Source organism: Lygodium microphyllum, chromosome 29 (assembly GCF_053477565.2).
Source record: "Lygodium microphyllum isolate KBCC chromosome 29, Lygodium_microphyllum_v1.1.10, whole genome shotgun sequence".
In the NCBI taxonomy this organism is placed as follows: Eukaryota; Viridiplantae; Streptophyta; class Polypodiopsida; order Schizaeales; family Lygodiaceae; genus Lygodium; species Lygodium microphyllum.
In genome coordinates, this window is record NC_141163.1 from 66948661 (window position 1) to 66970856 (window position 22196).

The window sequence follows — 22196 nt, forward strand, 5'->3', positions numbered from 1 at the left end:
CCCCTACTTCTCTTCTCTTCTCTTCTCTTCTCTTGCGCGCGCGGCTATGGAGGATGGAGCTTGGAGATGGAGGAGGCTTGAGGATGCTTGAGCTAGCATGGAGAATCTTGGAGCTACCGAAGTGTGAGAGAGAGGAGGGTACTCGATCGAGCATCAAGGTAAGTTCACTGCATTTGTAGGATTGACGGCGTGTCGGCTAGGTGAGAGATAGCCATGAGAGCTCGCTTGGAACGCTTGAAACAATAAGGGGTCCGTGGGTCTTGGCAGTTGAGCGAAAGCTCCCACAAGCACAATCAATCTGCTTTACACGTTGCAACCTAGTAAGCATACCCAAAAGTTTATCATACTCAACTTGCATCCCATCAAGCTTCTCCTTCGGCATATCCTTTTCATGAATCAATGCTTTGACATTTTTAAAGACAATTGATTGTTGTATATAACACTGCATAGGTCCAAGGAATAACTTGAGACATTTTCGGGACCCAAAATGGCCCGACATTGACTCTCTAGGCACTAGCAAGGCCTCTCTACATTAAAAGAACACACCCTCTTGGCCTTGTGACCACCAGGAGCATCTAAGGGACACACTACCCTAACTTCTATCATAAATTTCGTGTTTGTTTTGGGTTGTAATCCAATGATTAAGCCTTTCCCACACCCCTTAGAGGGAGTCCCTACACATATCGGTGTAAAGCACCACATAAGCACAAATAGAGGAGGCACCCCTCGACTGAATGTCGTGGCCCCACTGTGGCTCTCCTACACCTTGGGGATTGGCACCTCGATGTGTCGCTAACAAAAATAGCACGTACGTCACAAACTCCACTCTTGTTTTCAAACTTTTTAGGAGATATAGACATTTTCCTCACTAAATAGTCACCAAGGAAATAGAAAGTCCAAGCCTATAGCTTAGGATATCTCAGATACTCAAGGTAGGTCATATGCATGAATAAAATTGCAATACATCCAGTAATGACACCATGAGTTGCGTGTGATGCAATTGTGTATGAACCATAGTACTCAATCATTTTAACATTTACAAATCAACATTGTGAGGTGCAAAGACATTTCTTTCAATGATTTTAATCTACACGTATTGCTGCGTTGCTGAGGGTCATCATTGAGCATTCTTGTGTTGCTAGACCCTCTTAAACTTAAACCATAAATGTCCTATATGCCATGCATCAACAAAAGATCAGAATTTAGAATCTTATCAGCAATTAATCGCCCTCAAAACCCTCATTGTCCCTACCGCTTAGGTTATGCATGCGTTGATAAGTGTAGGAAGCATTTTTTATGTGTTTTTCCTAATAAAAGTGATAAAGACTCCACTTTAACACAAAGACAAGGTTGAACTAAGGCTCATCCCTCACGTTTCAACCATTTCACACATCCACACACACAAATCTTATTTTGACTTACTTTTCAAATACAAAAAACTTATTTTATCTCTATTTTTCTTGTATTTACTTACTTTTTTAATATAAAATATGATATTTTTTATTTTGTGGTTTGGATTGATCATGTGTACTGATAATTAATTTATATCTTTTTTTATTCCACACGAACTCCATAAACACCACAAAATTGACTATTTTTCTTAAAACTGCATAGTCGCGGGTTTATGCATAAATTATTATGTGACTGAATTTTCTTATTTTCTTTAGCATCTCTGATAGACTACAACATTAACAACTAAAGACAACCATTTTTAGAAAATTTCAACCACAATCTATCATAAAACAAGTAGAACGATAGCTTATGCATAAAAACCCACTTTTTGAGACTTGTATTTCAAGGTTGGGAGGCTGTTGACGCTCTTTCTTGGCTGTTGACGCTCTTCCATAGCCCGATCTACGATCCTTTGCATTCTAATACCATCACTCCATCAACATATTTCATCAAACCCCACCCCCTTCTCTCGTAAAATCAAGCATAGAGAAAGACTAAAATATTAGAATTTCATTTCCTTGATCATATTTCACATGCTTATAGTCAAAATCTTGCTCTTGGAATGTAGATTAGACTTCCATCTCTCTCTCTCTCTCTCTCTCTCTCTCTCTCTCTCTCTCTCTCTCTCTCTCTCTCTCTCTCTCTCTCTCTCTCTCTCTCTCTCTCTCTCTCTCTCTCTCTTGATCGGGGCATATTGAAGAGGCACAAATCCATCCAAAAATGGGGCGCCAAACAAAAAACGCCTCCCCCCCCTCCTATCGGGCAAGAATTTACATGTTTTTTTCATCTACATTTCATTTCATGTCATTTATTAAATGTCCACTTTGAAAAACCACTCACATCACTTCAGAGAGGGTTTTCGACCTATTTGGAGGGAAACATGGACTCAACATTGTGACCCAACTGGAGAGCTAGCTTTGTGACATCGCAATCTATAAATAAACCTTAGCCCCATTGCACATTTTTTGGCTCCCGAATCACATAGTTGCTCTAGAGCGCTAAACATTGTGGGGATTAAATGGGGGGTCAAATGACCTCCGATTGACGAACAGAGACTTGCGTTGGATTCTTGGTGTCTAAATTCACTTATAAAAACTCTAGCTTGACCATCAACCATTGTTCAATTTTGCATGAAAATTTGGTCCTTGATGCCTCTCGGCTACTTTTGGGATCCAAGAATGGGCTCAAACGCTTCAAAAACAGGTCCCAAAATCTAGCTCTCATTGGTGACCACGGGATAGGGTGACTGAGCCTGTTGAATCCCACAATATGATCTATACGAACATAACCACAAAAAGCATCAAGCTGTGACAAGAAAGAAACAACAACACATATCATAGCTCTCGCCCTTCCCCCTAAGAAAAATCATGGCATGAAATCCATGAGGGAGAAGCTAAGTAGTATCTGATCAAGAGGTGAAGAGTCAGTTGTCAACCAATTGCTCCAATATAGCTTGGCTAAAAAGGACTATCAAAGAGATTGTCCTAAGTGGTTGTCCTACCTACCTACCTAATCGCGGATACCAAAACCATGAGCTCCCATTAGGTGATGAATCCTATAGTCTGATCTCATTTATTTATTATTTTTTCCTTTCTATTTAGCTTTCTTTTCCTTCAAAACCTGATACTCAAGCATGTAAAAAGGAGGAAGCTAAGCGTAGTGACCCATGGAGAACAGGGCATTAGCCTTGGGTCCTGTCTCGGCACCCAAGAACCTACCAAGCCCTCACAAGGTGACACAATCATTTTTTAACACTAACTTTGATTTTAACTCCAACCTTCCTTTTCTTTTCTTTTGTAGCAATATATCACCCCAAGGAAGGGCAAGGCATCAGACTTGTCCCTAGGAACCTACCAAGCCTTCGCAAGGCGATATACAACTACTATAGGAAAAATTTCCATTTTTATTTCAGCTTTTATTTGCTAGGGGTTAGAACTCCTTTTTACACACCTAAGTATACTAGTTTTTCATAAGATCTTTCTTTCTTGATCATATAGTCTTAGGTAGGCTTCCCTAGCTACCTCACCACTAATAAAAGCTCCTAAAAATAGCTGCATAGGAGGCTAGCAAGACATTGTCACTTAGGACTCCTCAAAACGACTCTTTTAAAGCTAGACAATGGCTTCATAGGAGGTGGCCAACTAAACCCTAGGACTTCATGCCACGACTTGCCAGTCCCCAATAAATTTTTTTTAAAAAACCCCACAATACATATATATAAGCAGCTTAAAGGGAAAAAGCTCAGAAAGGTGATGACACCACCTAGATTGGCCCACCACAAGCTCCCATGCAACAAAGGCTTTCTCCAAGCACTCAGTTGAAGCTGTTTGATACAACACTAAAACATAAATCAATTAAAAGCACCCACACCAAACAATCACAAGGTCCTCTTAGCCTAAAGAGATATAACATTTCATAGCAAACAAATTGGCTCTCTTGGCCTAAAGACATATAACATTATGCATTTAAAACTTGGCTCTCTTGGCCTAAAGGAATATAGCAATTTAACTCATAGAAAACCCTCCTTGGACTAACATTGATAGACAACAAGACACTCCATCCCAAGGAGAAATTTGGGCTCCAAGCCCTCTTGCATAGATAGTAAGAGGTGTATGCACATAAAGTGTCATTTTACCAACCTATGGGTCTAATATAATAATGAAAAATGGGTCTTGGCTACTATTTGCATCACCTATACCAACCATCACCTACCATATAGAGCATGTTCTAATAAAAATCCCCATAATCGATTGGGTCCTGTTTCGGATCCTGTCTCATCATCAATAAATATATCCAAACTAGGATCACAGTTGAAAAAGAGGTCTTATTCATATGCATAGTTGGCCTGATGAATTAGCAAAGTGATTCCAATGTCGTGGAATCAGCTGAAGAGAGACTCTCTCAAAGTCATTAATTAGGTTCATGGCAGCACGATAGTACATATGAAGAATAGGGTTCCGTACTGTGCACATCCCATTCAATTGGTTCAAAACAAAGTGGAAATCCTCTTTTACTACCATTTTGCGAATACCGCTCTTCTTTGCAATGTTCAATCCCATAATCAAAGCTACATACTTTGCCATATTATTGGTAAATCCTACCCCAAGGTAGATAACTAATTTCATCATGATTCTATATTGGGGATCCCTAATAACCACGCCTATACTACCTTTCTTGTTGGGACCCCTCGACGCTCCATCAAAGTATAATTTATACATCCATGATGGGTTCACATAGCCAACCATCATTACCTTTACTTGTAATTATGATAATCAAAATGTATCATGTTCAGAGGATGTACCAAAGGCTCCATCCCACCTTCTTCATTGAATATAACATGGATACTTGTCAGAATTTATAAGCAGTGATGATAGAAGATTTTGATTTCCCAAAAACTGTCCTCTTGCTCAATGATTTTATATTCCTTACTCCACCAAATAAGCTTTCCTTGATGATATCTCTGCTTCAAGTATGGGTGTTCCAAGTGAGAAATTAGTCGCCCCATCAACCAATATTTTCTCTCGCATATTCGAGATTAGCCAAAGCATGGACCTGCAAGGAATAATTCTCATTAATGCATTTAGAGATAATAAGGTTTAACCTTATTAAGATTAACCTTATTTTAAAACTTCACTCCTTGTAGATCGGCTAGTAATGCTATGGACTTTATTTTTCCCTATTTTGACTATTTTGTAGGGACCATCCCACTTAGGCTCTAGTTTCCCTGGAAATAGCTCCCTGCATGCATCATAGTATAAAAGTAAGTGCCCTTTCTTAAAAGTATATTTCTTTGCTTTTAAATCATGCAAATTCTTCATCTGATGCTTAGCCACTTCGTGGTGTAATAGACTCTACAATTTGAGCTCATTCAGGTGTGCTAAAGTTGTAAAGCACTCAAAGAGTGCATCTTTGTCTCCCAAAAAATGGTTAATTGTGAATCTTATGGTCATAAGTCAATCTCTAGGAGTAATACGTACTCCTCCCCATAAACTAACTTGAATGGGGTGTGACCTGTGGCTTGTTTGAATGTCGTGTTATATGCCCACATTGCCACATATAACTTCTTATCCCAGTCTTGTTACTTCTCTGAGACTATATTTGACAAAGTACCCACAAGCTGTTTATTGGTACTTTCAACTTGCCCATTCACCTGTAGGTTATAATAATAAGTCGTCTTATTGTGCTTAATCTGCCATGCTTCAGTCGCGCTCTTAATCACCTTATTTAGAAAATGGGTTTCATGGTCTGACACTAATTCCTTTGGTAGACTAAATCGGTAGTTAATCTGCTCAAGCAGGAAGCTAGCAGACTCCTTTGCATCCAACTTCACATTGAGTGAAACTCCCAAAAAAGGGAAAGTGTGTATTGATTACATAAAGTACTTTGAGTGACTTTGACACGTGTCTTTTGTCCCCTCAATTGGGCTTCATCTAACTAAAATTTGATGACTTCATATTGTTATAGTGGTAAAATAGCTTTAGTTAAAATAAGTTGCTTCATTGTCCCATCATCCACAAATTCATGGTTAGTGGTCAAGGGTCTTTTCAAAGAATACTCCACCAATGCTATGACAATATTCTCCCATGTCATGATAGGTTGTAAGAAACCATTAAATATATATCCACCATAAGCTAAGTTCCCATGACCAAGCTTTAGTTTTGGATAATACCACCACTTCATGAAGTTCCAGAGTGCTTGTAACAGATTGCAGACAATTCCAAAATATCCTGCACCTCATATAACAAAGTCAAGATTTGAGTAGCTTCCTCATGAGAATAAAAAATAATCTAAAATATAATAACATCAATCACTATTTCACAGTAATGGAGTGGTACTCCATGTAAAGAATCAGCCCATGCAAACCTTCAAACAACCATAAGAGTAAAAAAATCATAGGCTATCGTATCAGGAAAAAACCCATTGCTTGCTATATCAAGCAACACTGTAGAAGACTGAACCAAATTAGCTGCAAATGTCAACTTTCTGCTATGAAACTATTGAGTTGAATCATCATAATTTGGTTCTACTAATCTTCTCAATTTGAACCCATTTATTGCTGGCTTAATTATTTCACCCTGCAATGTGGCCAAAACAAAAGTTCCTTGGCCCACATCTTTGACAACCTCATACAGACCTATATACCACAACTTCAACTTTCATGGGTGCTTGCTGAGCTTTGAATTATATACCATGACAAGATATCCTTTCCTAAATATCTTCTTCTAAATGTCTTGGTTGACCCATGCATGTCTTCTTGACTGCACCATCACTGAAAGGTAATTGATCCTCTTCAAGTTGCAAAATACTCATGACATAATCTATGAGTTATTTCCACTCTCAAGCTAGGAAATAAAAATTCCATTGGGACCACTACTTCAAGTCCATAAACTAACTTAAATAGAGTCGAACCTATTGACACCTTATATGTTGTGTGAAAAGATCATAGTGCCAAATCTAATCTAGTGTCCCAATATCAGTGACTATCTTCTTAAGAATCCGCAATAAGAGCTTGTTGGAACTCTCAGCCTGCCCATCTGCTTGAGGGTGGTAAGGTGTTGATTTCTTATGCAAAATCATATGTTTAGAAGTCATCTCCTTAATCACTTCATTTAGAAATTTCTTACAATGGTCACTTACCAACTCTATAGGGTAGTCAAAATGAGTCATTATATTGGAATAGAGAATATGCACTACACTTGTTGCCTTATTATCCTGCAAGGCTTTGGCTTCAATCCACATAGTGCACTGATCCATACATACCAAAATGTACTAATTTTTACTCTAACAGGTTGTTGGTTTGATAGAGCCAACAAAATCAATACCCCATTTTTGGAAAGGCTCTAGAGGCAAAATCAAATGATCATGCATCCTGTCTTTAGGTTGAGGTTGACCTTCCCACACATAGATAATGCACTCCTTCAGATATTGATGAGAATCCTTGAGCATCTTGGCCACCGTAAACTAGCTTGAAGAATTTTCTTTCTTGTAATCTTATCAGAGCCTGTCTGTCAGCCTCGCATGTGCCTCATGTATTATAGTGGGATGTTCTTCAACAATTATGAATATTCTCAACACATTGTCAATGCCCCTTCTATAGAGAACTCCCATGATAACCTGAAAGTGTCTGCTTTGTAATGCCAATCTTCTACAATGATCTCTTGAAAATTTTGCAGGCATCACTCCATCAAGTAGAAAATTCAAAATTTGATCATAGAAAGAATTAAATTGATGTACCTAAACAATGAATAGCTCTCCATCAGGAAACTGATCATTTACCCCTTGTGTAGGGTCTATTGATTCAATTCTGCTTAAAAAATCAGCTATTGCATGATCTTTGCCCAATGTATTCACTATTTTATACTTAAACTCTTGCAAAAGAAGCATCCACCTTGCCAATCTTCCTATAAGGTGTGGTTTATTAATGAGGTGCAATAAAGCTTGATGATCCACATAAGAAATAACTTGATTCCCTAGTAAATAATGTCTAAGCTTCTATAATGAAAATATCATTCTAGGGCCTTCTCTCTTAGTCACACTGTAATTCTTCTAAGCTATTGTAAGCCATCTATTTGCATAGTAGACAGTTCTAAACCATCTTGAAACTCTTTCCTGCATCAGGACTGTACCCACCACGATGTCAAATGCATCAACAAATACATGAAATGGAAAGTCCCACTGTGGAGGTTGTAAAATCAATGCCACTACAACCATCTTCTTTAATGTACCAAACACTCCATTTTGATCATGCATCCATACAAACTGAACTTCCTTCCTAGTAAGCAAAGTGAGTAGAGCACATATATGAGCTAAATACCGAAGATAACTACTATGCCATTTCACTTGCCCCTCAAAGTGCATCACTTCTTGAACTATTGCAAGTACAATAGCCGTAGTTGGTCTACTTTCTTACCAAATACACAAAAATCATATATGAAAACTCTTATAAAGGTAGTAAGATATGGATCAAACCATACGAAGAACATCAAAGATTACCTTAAACTTCAACCTTGCAACTCAAATAAGTTTATTCTTCAAGATCCCCAGAGGTTGAAGTCTCTTGTTGGTGGTTAGCCATTTTGACTTGAAATGATGCTTATGAAAGTCCCTATAATTTGTGTGCCAAATATAGCTCTTCAGGTATAATATTTACTCCTAAACCTTCGTCTAATAATACATAATCAAATTTATTGCCCAAGTATTCCACTTAAAAAGTTGGCACTTTGTAATCCAACACTTTTGACTGTGTGGGGATGATGGCTTGACATACTAAATCTACCTATTATATCAAGGACATAGTGCTTCCACCCTTTTTCTTGCTTTAGCATAATCTTTGCTATGAGCTTTTGCTTGAATCCTAGAATCAAATCAAGGATTTATTCCAAAGTTAACTATGATGAGGATTTAGCTAATGCAGCAAATAACTCATGAGAGCCTTGAAACTGTTCATATAGATCCAAACTCTGTTGTTGGCCCCACTAAACTACATTCTTGTTAGTGGGATATCTTGCTATTTTTCTACATACCCCTGGACCTCATATGGTAAATTTGCAAAATCAAGTTGTTTTGAATCCTTCTTTTGCAACTTCAGTATATCTTTCAAGGCTACTTCCATAGCCTTTTCTTGGTCACCCCAATTGATCTTCTGCTTGGTTTTAGCCCTATTGATGGCTAAGACTGTTGTCTCTTCTAGACAATCTTCCATAATTATAGTTTGAATAATCATAGACTAGTTGCGGCTCTAAACCATGTTTGGTTACATTTAAAACAACCTTACTTGGTAGATTTGTTGGCTGAAAAACTTCTTTGATTTTTTTCTCTATCTATTGGCCTACTGCCTAGCCCTCCATGACTTTTGTAGGTATCATCCATTGCTGCATCCCAATGAGCATGACCAACAACATCCTCAAAACAAGTGGGCTCAACATCCTCAACTAGTTTCACCATATAGGCATAATGGTGAGTTGCATAACCTTCAAAACCAAATCTTTTAACATGATATCTAACCCTCCTAGATCTCTGTACCATCGGATGACTCAATGGAGCCTTTACATTACTATGATCTCTTTGTACACCTGGTGTCCTAACTGAAGGAATACCAAGCTCATAATCCAAACTCTCTAGACCACTAGAATCTCCGTCAAATCCCAAATGACTGGTAGATGCATCACTACCATCCATCACTTTCTTCTTTCCTATGTCCTTCCTTGCAACACTTATAGATCCACCTGAAGATGTGGGGCTACTCAGTTTCCCAGACCAAGGGCACATTGTAGATATAGTACCAGATGATGTTTCTGGTCCACTAAGACTCCATGATTCTTGTTTTTCTTTTTGCACATAGCTGTCTTGATCATTATCATCATCTAATAAATAACCATCAATTGCATACCAACTACCCATCTCATCAAAGATAACATCCCTGCTCACTCTGAACTCAGCTGTGATAGGGTTATAATAGCAATACCCTTTTTGCTCTAAAGAGTATCCAATAAAAATACATTTTTTTTCCTTTAGATCAAGCTTCTTCCATAGCTCATCTAGCACATGAACATATGCAACACATCCAAATACCTTCAAGTGCGATACATCGGGCTTCTTGCTAGTAAAGCATTCTTCAGAAGTCATCCCATTAACTGCAACTATGGGGGTTCTGTTCATAATATAGACAGTAATATGGATAGCCTCAAACCAAAAATGTTTGGGCATATTCTTTTTAGCCATTAATGCCCATGCGACTTTTACAATATGCCTATTTTTTCTTTCTGTAACCCCGTTTTGTTGTGGGGTATACCTGCAAAGTAAATTGCCTCTTTATCCCATGAGTCCTCAAGAAGCCACTAAACTCATTAGAGAGGTACTCTCCCCCTCCATCTGATCTCAAGCACTTCACTTTTAAGTTTGTTTCTATTTCAACAGCTGCCTTAAAAGATTTGAAGTGCTCAAACACATCACTCTTTTCCTTCATGAAGTATACCCATAACTTCCTTGAACAGTCATCAATAAATGTGACAAAGTATTTGCTACCACCAAGAGATACATTCTCTGTAGGCCCCCAAACATCTGTATGCACTACATCAAGTATTTTTCTACTCACTTCTCTGTCATGCGAGAAGCGTTGTCTTGCCTGCTTACCAAACTGGCATGCTTCACAGACTTTATGCAATTCTGCAACTCTAAAAGAAGGCAACCTTGTAACCAATCCTCTGGATTGCATTAATTTCAACCTTTGCACATTTGCATGTCCAATATGTTTATGCCATATTTCAATATCTGCACAACTACTCCTTTTTCTTTAGCATACATAACAGAATCCATTACAGGTCTTCCAGCATCTAAAGTGAACATTTGGCCAGCTCTACTTCCTTTTGTGACCAACTTGCACTTATCATTAAATTCTTCTACAAAACAACATTTTGCATTGAATCGGACCTACAATCTCCCTGATCTACCATTTGGCCAACATACACTAGATTCTTTGTGATTGATGGCACATGTAATATATCTGTCAGACTCTTTGTCTAGCCATCATACAAGGACAAGCATACAAGGACAAGGGAACCTTTCCAATGTGTGATCAAATTGGGTGGCATGAATCATCACCTGTCTGCACATAGCCTGGATTTTATAAGTCCTGCATCTCTCCAAACCATTCAACATGACTGATCATATGATCAGATGCACCTGAATTGACATACCATACATCATCTTGTGTCCCCTTTCCTGTAACTGCATTCATCATATGCTGCATAACAAACAGACGCTCATTTTTGTCTTCTTTTGCTTGTGAAGATGATGCATAGTTTCCTTGCTACAATTTACCACTTCTAATATCATCCTTCTTAGCAGGCTGTAATATTGTAATGAAAGAGACCTGACTGTCCTAACTAAGGGGAAGGAGAGAGAGAAGGACTGCAGAAGAAGAGGGAGAGGAGAGAGAAAGGAAAGAAGAAGAGAGAGAAAGAGGGAGAAAGGAAGAAGAAGAGGAGGAAGAAGAAGAAGCCATGGAAGCTTGAGAAGGTGAAAAGAGAGTTTCTTGATAATTTTTGTGATGCCTCAAAATACCCTCTTATACCTTATATACCATCAGTGTGATTGGTATGTTCCCATGCCATGTTCCTGTGATCCCCGTTCATTACAAACCATCCCGTCTCATAAAGTTTTTGTCCTAAAAAACAAGGGATGTAGTCATGGACTGTAAGGGTGTGCTGTAGGAAATCAGCCATAACTTTGTGTGGGAAACTCTGAATGGGACAGTTGAGGTGTCTTTACGGAGCCCATGAGATGTACTTTCAGCCATGTGGGTGGGGTGGGGCTGCAATCAGGTCAGGACCAAAACTGTTACAAAATAAAGGGTTGTCTAGGAATTGCTAGTGTGTTTTCCCAGATGGTATGGCTAGAGAAAAACAGCCATAACTTCCACTAGGGAACTCCGATTGGGGCAAGTAAGGTGTTGACACGGAGTTCTTGAGATGTACTTTCAGCCCATGTATGGAGGATGGGGCTGAAAATGGACCAGGACCAAAACTGGTACAAAACATGTGGCTGTCTAGGACTGCAGCCCAAAACAGGTGTCATGGTTAAGTTCTAGCCAATACGGCCTCCTTGAGGTGTGGAAATTCATCCAATATAGATGCTGGGCGCCAAGAGGCTTCCTCTATTGGTACGCCTTGCCATTTGATCATGTATTCATGTATGGAACGGGTGCGGAGGTGCTTTTCACGTTGCCCAATGACAGCTTCAGGAATGTACTGAATAAGCCCCTCCTCATCTATGGGTGGTAGCTCCTCTACATGATCTTTGGGAGTGACAATGAAAGGTTTCAATTGGCTCACATGGAAGACATCATGGAACTTAGTAGTGGGAGGGAGTTGGAGACGGTAAGCCAAGTCCCCGACTTTCTTAATGATTTTGTAGGGCCCATAGTAATGGTGTGCCAACTTGTTGCAAGAACCGTCCTTTAGTGTGGCATAACGGGACTTGGGGACCTTGAGGAGTACCAATTCACCCTCTTGAAAGTCAAGGGGTCTTCTTTTTGCATCAGCATGGAGCTTCATGTGCTCTTGAGCCCTTTTGAGGTTTACCTTGCACTGTTGAAGTAAAGCTTGCATGTGGTCCAACTCTTCTTTTCCAAGGGGGTTGAGCTTTTCATTGAAGATCATGGTAGGAAGGGGCGCCTGATAACCATACAATGCTTCGAAGGGAGAGACTCCAATGCTCAAATGAGTGGAGTTTTTGTAAGAAAATTCAGCCAAGTGTAGCCATACGTCCCACAAATTCTGCACATCATTACAAAAATGTCACAAATAAGTTTCAAGCCACTTATTGACTCTCTCAGTCTGCCCATCCATTTGGGGATGATAGGCTATAGATGGAGCCAATTTGGTCCCCATGGAGCTGAAAATTGTCTACCAAAACTGCCTCATAAAGTTGGTGTCCCAGTCATGTACTATGATGTGGGGTAAGCCATGCAACTTAAAAAACATGCTACATAAACTGAGTGGCAACTTGAGATGCTATAAACTGGGATCTTGTAGGGATGAAATGGGCTCCTTTAGTGAGTTGGTCAACTACCACATATATGCTATCCCAACCCTTCTTGGTTGTAGGTAAACCAGTGATGAAATCCATGGTAATGTGGGTCCATTTTCCTTCAGGGATAGGTAAAGGCTGCAACAATCCACCCGGTTTAAGAGTGCTATCTTTATTTTGTTGGCAAGGCACACATCTAGACACAAAGTCTTTCACATCCCACCATAGGCATTTCCAATGGAAGCTTTTTGAAACTCGGTCATATGTTTTGAAGACCCCTAAGTGGCCAGCAATCGGTGAAGAATGCATCTCTTCAAGGATCCTTTGGGTGAAGGGAGAGGCATGGGGAATCACAATATGGCCATAGATCCAAATGAGGCCATTGTGGAGCTGATATTGGGAATTGTCATCCGTGACACCTTGCTGTAATTTTTGGAAAAGAGGGCTGAATTTAGCATCAAGCAAGTATGCCTCTTAGAGCTCTTCAATCCTATCATTGGTGGAGTTCAGTGATGGATGAAACCTTGCATGCCCACATGCGAGACAGTGCATCTGCCAATTGTCCTTGCCACGGGTGTGGGTAATCTCAAAGTCATAGTTTTGTAGGGTAGCCACCCATCTACATTGTTTGGGAGTGAGGTTGGGCTGAGTCAAGAAGTATTTGAGCACACGGTGGTCACTTTTCACCTTGAATTTGCTGCCATACAAGTAGTGATGCCACTTTTTCATAGCATGAATGACTGCCAACATCTCCTAATCATAGACATGCAACTCTCTCTCTTTATCATCCAATTTTTAGCTCTCAAATACTATTACCCCGTGTTCTTGCAACAAGACTGTACCAATACCCCGTCCATTAGCATCACACTGGATGTTAAAATCCTTTGAAAAATCAGGGCATATGAGGATGGGGGCTGAAGTGAGCAAGCTTTCAGCTACTGAAAACTACGGTCAGCCAATTCATCCCATAGGAAAGCCTCTTTTTTCAGCTTGTCTGTTAACGGGGCTACAATTGTGGCATAATGGCGAATAAATCTCTGATGAAAAGAGGAGAGCCAAGAAAACCATGCAAGGAGGTAGTGGTAGTGGGGGTGGGCCACTCTCGGACACATTGCACTTTCTTAGGATCAACTTGGATGCCTTTTTCACTAATAATGTGTCCTAAGTACTCAACCTTTGTTTGCATGAAGACACACTTGCTTTCTTTGGCAAATAGCTGATGCTCTCTCAGTACATCAAAAATTTTCCTGACATGCTTCGGATGCTCATGCAATGACTTGTTGTAAATGAGTATATCATCAAAGAATACCAACACAAACTGGAAAAGCCATGGCTGCAATATTTTGTTCATTAAGCTCTGAAATGTGGCGGGTACATTAGTGAGCCCAAATGGCATGACAAGGAAATGGTACAAGCCACAGTCAGTCCGAAAGGCTGTTTTGACTTCATCACCCACCCTCATTCTGATTTGGTGGTAATCGGATCACAAATCAATCTTGGTGAAGTAGCGTGCTCCCTTGAGTTCATCAAGCAAGTCATCAATTCGAGGGATGGGGTATCTATTTTTGACGGTGATCTTATTGAGATCACGGTAGTCAATGCACAACCAGAAAGATCCTGTCCTTTTTCTTAACCAATAGAACCGAGGAGGCATAAGGGGAAGAGCTAGGCTCTATGAATCCCATCTCAGTGAGATCCTTGACTTGCTTTGCTACTTCCTCTCTTTCACATTTAGAGAGTCGATATGGGGGTTTATTGATGGGCTTGGCATGGGGCTCCAAGTCAATCGGGTGATCCACCGATCTCTGAGGGGGAAGGGTAGTGGGGAGCTGAAATAGGTCCTCATATTCAGCGAAAAGTGCTTTTAATGCTGCATTTTGCTTCCCCAAGGTGTGTTGGTCATCATTATCCTTATGCAAATGCAAGACAAAGATTTGGGAGCGTTTCTTGATTTCTTTTTTGAGTTGTCTTGCTGTTATAAGCTGAAAATCTGCATTTTCTTTGATTCCCTCCAAGTGTACAAGCTGCCCATGCATCACAAACTCTATATACAGCTGAGAGAAGTCCATAGAGATTTTTCCCAACTGCTGAAGCCAATCACATCCCAAAACAACATCCACAGGGCCCATATCAAGGGTAATTAAGTCCACCTTTGCTATGTAATTTTTAGCCAACATAAGAGACCCTTGTGTGCATACATGGGAGCTCACTTCCTCATTTCCATTGGCCACTTGAACCCAAAGAGGTTGCTGTAATTCAATGCGAACACATGTCAAACGGCCAAGAGTCAATTTATTCACAAAACTGTGCATGCTGCCACTATCTATGAGAATGTATACACTCTTGGTGTTCAGACTCCTAGAGCCGGTCCATGCATCCATGGAGATCGAGCAAGCTGATATAGTGGTGAATGAGGGGTGCCAAGGGTCATTCCCAAGCACGTCATCAATGGGGCAGCCACCGCGGTCAAAAGGGAACCCGTCCGATGAGTCATAAAACTGATCAGTATCGAGATCCTCCTCATATTCAACATTTTCAGCAAGTGTCATCATTGGAGAGTTGTCATGCAAGTCCTCCTCTAACTTGTCACTATCTTCTAGCACATACATGCCATTAAACTTGACAATGGCATTCTTAAAGGGGCATTTGGATGCATGATCAGCCGTGTACTTATCCCCACATTTAAAGCAAAAACCTTTGGATTTTCTATCCTTGACAACTTCAGGAGGAATGAATTTTTGACCGTTAGGGCTGAAGCTATTTCTTGTCTTATTTTCAGTATACTTTGGGTCACTTTTGGAGGGTGGTGCTGACCCCAAAACTGCCATATTTTCTTTCAGCATTAAAAGTGGGGTAAGTAGGAATTTTGGGGCTGCCATTCCCTGCATTGTTGCTGCGATAATTATTAGCATATGGGGGTTGCTTGATAGGGTATCTTTGTTGTCCTGCAATGGGCTACATGCCCTCATTGCAACCGTATTTTTGACCATAGTGTTCGGCCAATTCTATGGCTACAAACAAGGTGGCTGGCTTTTGAGCCATTACATCAACTGAGAGATGCGCATCTAGCCCATAAATGTATTTATGCAATTTGGCCTCATCTCACTGACTGCCTCAACATACATGGATAGGTTCATAAATTGGTTGGTGTACTCCCTCATGGTGAGATTTTGCTTATCAAACTGATACCATTGCCTAGCCAAGTGTTATTTTTCCACCGGGGAGACAAAAACTTAGATCATATGCATCTTGAACTCTTCCCAATCACAAAACTATTGATTTTCTCTTTGAACAAATCTCCACCATGTGTGGGCAAAACCTTCTAAATGAAGGGAGGCAAAAATGATATTTGCCTCATCGGTACGGGGGTAGATGAGAAAATAGGCTTCCAATTTAGAGGTCCATTCCTCTAGTTCAGCTGGGGATGAGGACTGCCCATTGAATTTAGTAAACACTTGTCACGCAGCTCATTTGGGCCTTGCTACCCATGAATGCCATCTGCTACATGCTGCCCATACATGCCTTGTTGTCCAATCCTCAACTGTCCAAAATTTCCATGGGGGCCATGCTGCCCTTGCATTACATGAGGACCAAATTGCCCATTAGAACCTTGCTGTCCAAAATGTCCCTGCTGCCCATTACCATATGCATGCTGCCTATTGCCATATGCATGTTGCCCATTGCCATATGCATGTTGCCCATTGCCATGTGCATATTGCCCATGCATTCCGTGCATTCCATGCTAGCCAAGGTTTGCATTGGAGCCATTCCCTTGAGTGTGCGAGTAGCTTCCGTTACGGGGGAGTTGGGGTGCCAAGGATGGGCTTGAAGGATTCGTAATGGGAGAGGGAAGGAGGGGCTCATCATGTCGAGTGGAGAGCTCACCCCTCTCATAAGTGCTATGGGGAATGCCATGGGTATCACAGAGACCTTGTGGGCTATGCCCGGTCTCCAAGGGGGGAGGGCAGTTAGCCTCATGGGGAGGGACATACTCCTTGGGTCGATCCGCGGGGGGGGGGGGGGGGGCAATGGCGGGGATGAGGGCGCCCATGCACTCTATGAGTAAGTCCATTTTGGCCATCATCTCCGAATGACGGTGATCTTGGCGGGTTTCCATCTCCCTGTGGCGTTGCTCCATCTCTCGATGTTGTTCAGCATGATGGGTCTCATGTTGGCATAAGGTTTGGTTGAGCAGAGATAAGCGGTCTATCTCGGGGGCACCCTCTTCAAAAATGTCTTCACGATCCTCCTGATTGAGCTAGGATCGTTCATTGAGGCACGGGAGTCCCTTATTTCACACTGAAATTCCTCTTGGGCCTTTGCTTTACCCTTGTGGCCTGCCATCCTAGGTGCAGTCCACCAGACCCCTTGTTACAGAAATGACGATATCTTGAGCTAGGGAGCTCCGATCGCCAAACTTTTTGATTCAAATGAAATCCCTCAATCCCCTCTATGAGGGTACATAAAAATATCTATGATAGTAAATGATCAGGGCTTTTCTATAATCACTTTTTGTGGGCTGACTGTGTAGGACTGCTACCTGTCCCACATTACATTTGGGCACAAAACTGTGTGTATCTCCCAAACCGTAGGGCCGAATGGGAAGGTTTTTAGTTCAGATCCAAGGGGAATATGCTCTTCAAATCAAGCTATAGAGTTTGTGCTCAGTCACACAAGAAGTCTTTTCTGTAATCAACTTTTACGGGCTGGCTGTGTAGGACTGCTGCCTGTCCCACAGTACCTCTGAGCACAAAACTGAGTGTATCTCCCAAATATAAGACCGAATGGGGAGTTTTTTAGTTCAAATCGAAGGGGAAGATGCCCTCTTCAAATCAAGCTATAGAGCCTACACTCAATCACACAAGAAGGCTTTGCTGTAATCAACTTTTGCGGGCCAACTGTGTAGGACTGGCTGTCTGTAATACCCTCCAAAGACTCCCTCAAGGAGCATGCCTTATCCCAATGGTGAGGGTCTTATCCCAAACATCTAGGGCCTCAGCAGTGGCTCTCAATGCCATATAAAGACATACATACTTTGCATCCATAGTTCATTGCTGAGACCATTTCCATAACTGCATACCCTGCCCTTCTTGCATTGCATCCACCATACATTACCAAGCGGTTCGTGACATTACCAATGCATGTAGGGGCTTGTAGACTCAAATGATCAGGGTTCGGGCTATTCCATCAAATGTACCTGCACTCGCAATAATTCTTGGGCTCCGGATCACTAGGAGGTGGGCAAAGTTTCCCCCGGGATGGGTTGTGCACCCCTTCAGGGTCTTTGATGGCAAGGGGGGGTCACCCCTCTTTTGTCTTGCCACCTCGGCTCACATCGGGATTTTCCTCACCCAGAATATACATGGTAGACATTTATTAATTACACACCTAGCATGAGATGCATTTCAGGAATCAAAATTTTGGGCTTTTCATGAAGTGCATGGAATTGGAATGGGGAATAGGGATAGAGAGCTTACCGGCAGTGACTCACTGCCTATTCACCCTTATACAATGGATTTTTTTATCACTTCTTGGCTCAGCCAATTCACAAGGAGCCAAACGGGTTATGGGTAAGCAAAAATATAATCACAATGAAGCTTCTGCATGGGTAAAATCCATTTCAGTACCATAAGATCAAAGGGAAATGATTGGGATTAATAATCAGCATGCATTCAATGTCTGGGACTCCTATTATCTACTTGGACTCATACATTCTCTCAAACAAGTGGATGGGATTCAACAAGAGGCCTAAATGGAGAGAATGAGAGCCAAGAATCGATTACCTTGAGTCTTTTGGCGAAGAAGGCAGCCACTAATGCCACCTCAATCCTTCATGCGAGCTCCACTTTGATCCCGCATGCTCCATAGCTCCAAAATGGTTGTGCTCCATCAAGAAAGGGTGAAGTCAAGCTGGGGGTAGGATGGTTCAGGACCTTTCCATGAAGAGATCTTGCTGAAATTGAAGTTTTACTCCCATAGCCATGGCTGCCCACAAGTGCATGCCTTCAAATCTTGCTTGTAATCTTCTTCTCGTGCTTCTTGATGGCTGAAATCTTGAGCTAGGCTTGAAGAGGGACTCCTGGGGACCCAGAAAAGACCAAAATCTTCAAGATTTCTGAGCTTGATGCCAAGGTTCCATGGCTGCCATGGACTGCACAAGACCAGGGTTTCTTGGAGTGAAAAGGGGAGTCCAAAAGCTGAGGAGGAAGCCTCTAATGCTGCTCAAGAAGGTTGCCAAGGGCCAAGAGTGAGGTCAGGAAGGAGAGGAGGGCTGGGGGACTGTCCAACAGGCCAGAAATCAACCTGTTGGCGATCTAGACAGAAGATAGGTGAAGAGCTTAAGGCTAGCTGGAACAACAACTCTGACTGGGTGAAAGATGAGTGTCAGATGGCTGCGAAAGGGTTTAGCTTTTATAGCCTGCGAAGGTCGTTAGGTCGGCCTGCTGACCGACCTACCATATGAGCCTCCACTAGTCGGCCAGGGAATATTCCCTTTACCATATGAGCCTCCACTAGTCGGCCAGGGAATATTCCAGGGAATATTCCAGGGGCCCCTTTTAACTCCCTTACACCGCAACTCGATGCAATGCGCCTCGAGTTGCTACCATCTTAACCACTCTGTCTAACCCAAAGATTAGACCCACAACAGTCACCTTTTTGCCATCCGGTCACATAGACCTCATCTGATATACAAGTCAGGACTCCACCAATGTCCGGGCTCACATTTTGCTTCTCCTCATAATGGGGGCCTTACAACTTTGAGCACCATGGATCATTGGTAGCACCTAATGAGGGTGGGGCATTGATCATATCTAACACCCCCCCTCAATGTCCACCCATAGGTGAACTATCTTCTCGGCCCAATGCCGAGTCTCTGAAGATGAACTTGAAGCAGATCCTTCGTAAGTGCTTTGGTGAAGATGTCTGCTCCATTCTCCTTTGTTGGACAGTAGACCAGTTCCACTATCCCATCCTCCATCAAATCACGCACATAGTGATACTGGATCTCTATATGTTTGGTGCGTGCATGAAACACTGGATTTTTGGCAATGGCGATGCAACTTTGATTGTCACATCTCAGCACAGTTGGTTCTTCATCCTGCACTCCCATATGCCATAGAATCCTTCTCAACCATACGGCCTCACATGCAGCAAAACAAGCTGCCTTGTACTCTGCTTCGGTAGAAGACAATGCCACTGTTGGTTGCTTCTTACTAATCCAAGAGAAAATTCCTGAACCCAAAGAAAAACAATAACCAGAAACTGACTTCCTGGAATCAATGTCTCCTGCCCAATCTGAGTCACAGTTCCCCACAAGAGAAGTTCCGAAACTGTATGTGATACCATAGTCAAGAGTTTTCTTCAAGTATCTGAGCACCCGCATCCCAGCCTTCCAATGACTCTCATGAGGTTTGTTTGAGAACCTGCTCAAAACACCAACAGCAAAACTGATATCTGGTCTGGTGTTACACAAGTAGATCAGACTGCTGACCAACCTCCTATACCTCCCAATGTCTGCTAATGCTGATGTATCCTCGACGGATAACTTTGCATTCACCTCCATAGGTGTAGCTATCTCCTTGCACTCGGTCATGCCAAATGCCTTCAAGATCTCCCATGCATACTTCTTCTGAGAGATGAAGATCTTTCCTGGCTCTTGCCAGACTTCAATCCCCAAACAATAGCGCAGCAAGCCCAAGTCTGTCATTTCAAACTCAGAACTCAAAGCCTTTCGAGTCTGGTTGATCATATCTTCATAGTCACCTGTAATAAGAAGATCGTCCACATATAGGACAATCACAACAGACTTTTTACCATCCCTGTAAACATACAAGTTAGCATCTGAGGCACATCTTTTGAAGTTTAGGTTTAAAAAGAACCTATCTATCCGCTGGTACCATGCTCTGGGGGCTTGTTTCAGCCCATACAATGCCTTCTTCAGTTTACACACTTTGTTCTCAGAATGGGGGGCCTCAAACCCTGGTGGCTGAGCCACGTACACCTCCTCCTTGAGGTCACCATTTAAGAACACTGACTTAACATCCATTTGGTACACTGGCCACTTCTTGTGGGCAGCCACTGCAAGTACCGTGCGAATAGTGGTCATTCTGGCAGTTGGGGCAAATGACTCTTGAAAATCAAACCCTTCAACTTGTGAAAATCCTTGGGCAACCAGTCTAGCTTTGTACTTTTCTAAGGTACCATCAGCCTTGTACTTTACCTTCCAGATCCACTTGGTGCCAATAACCTTCCGCTTTGCTGGTCGATCCACTAGCTCCCAAGTGTCATTCTTCATTATGCTATCATACTCCGCCTGCATAGCAGCCTTCCATGATGGATCTGCAAGTGCTTCTTCTAAGTCAGTTGGCTCCTTTACTTCTCTCATAATCTCAACCATCAAGGCCATATTGACTATGTGAGCAGAAGCCCTCCTTTGCTCCTCTATTCTCTGAGACCTCCTTGGTCCGTCTGCCTTCTCCTCAACAGATGCAGGCATAGGATTATTGTGGTCATAGAGCTGCTTCACCCAGCGCGGCAATGGCTTTTCCGGTGGGGTGATGTCAGGTTGGTGAACTTTTTCCTCATCATCTGAAGATGATGATTCCTCCTCCTTAAGGATAGGGATAGCTCTCGAGACAGGTTCATAAAGGACTACTTCTTCGCTTGATGATAAAGTGGAAGAACTTGCCTTCTCCTCCTCCACTGTATGCGGCTCCTCCTTGAACACCACATCACGACTCGCGATGATCTTCTTTGCCTCTTGGTCATATAACTTGTAAGCCTTCTGCTCATCACTATAACCCAAGAATATACATTTTTTGCTTTTTGGTTGTAACTTGTTTCTCTTCTCATCTGGAACATGTGCATAACATTCACATCCAAAAATTCTGAAATGTGAAACAGATGGTTTCTTACCAGTGTAAGCCTCATGAGGTGTTTTTCCCTTGAGAGCCTTTGTATAGCTCCGATTTAGAATGTAGACTGCAGTATTAACAGCTTCAGCCCAAAAATGGTTAGGCAATCCCTTGCCCTTTAGCATGCATCTTGCCATCTCCACAATGGTGCGATTCATGCGTTCCACAACACCGTTCTGCTGAGGTGTGTGAGGTGTCGTCAATTGACGCTTGATCCCTTTGCTCTTGCAAAAGCCTTCAAACTCCTTTGAGTTGAACTCACCACCACCATCTGTTCTAAATTTCTTCACACTTTTCCCT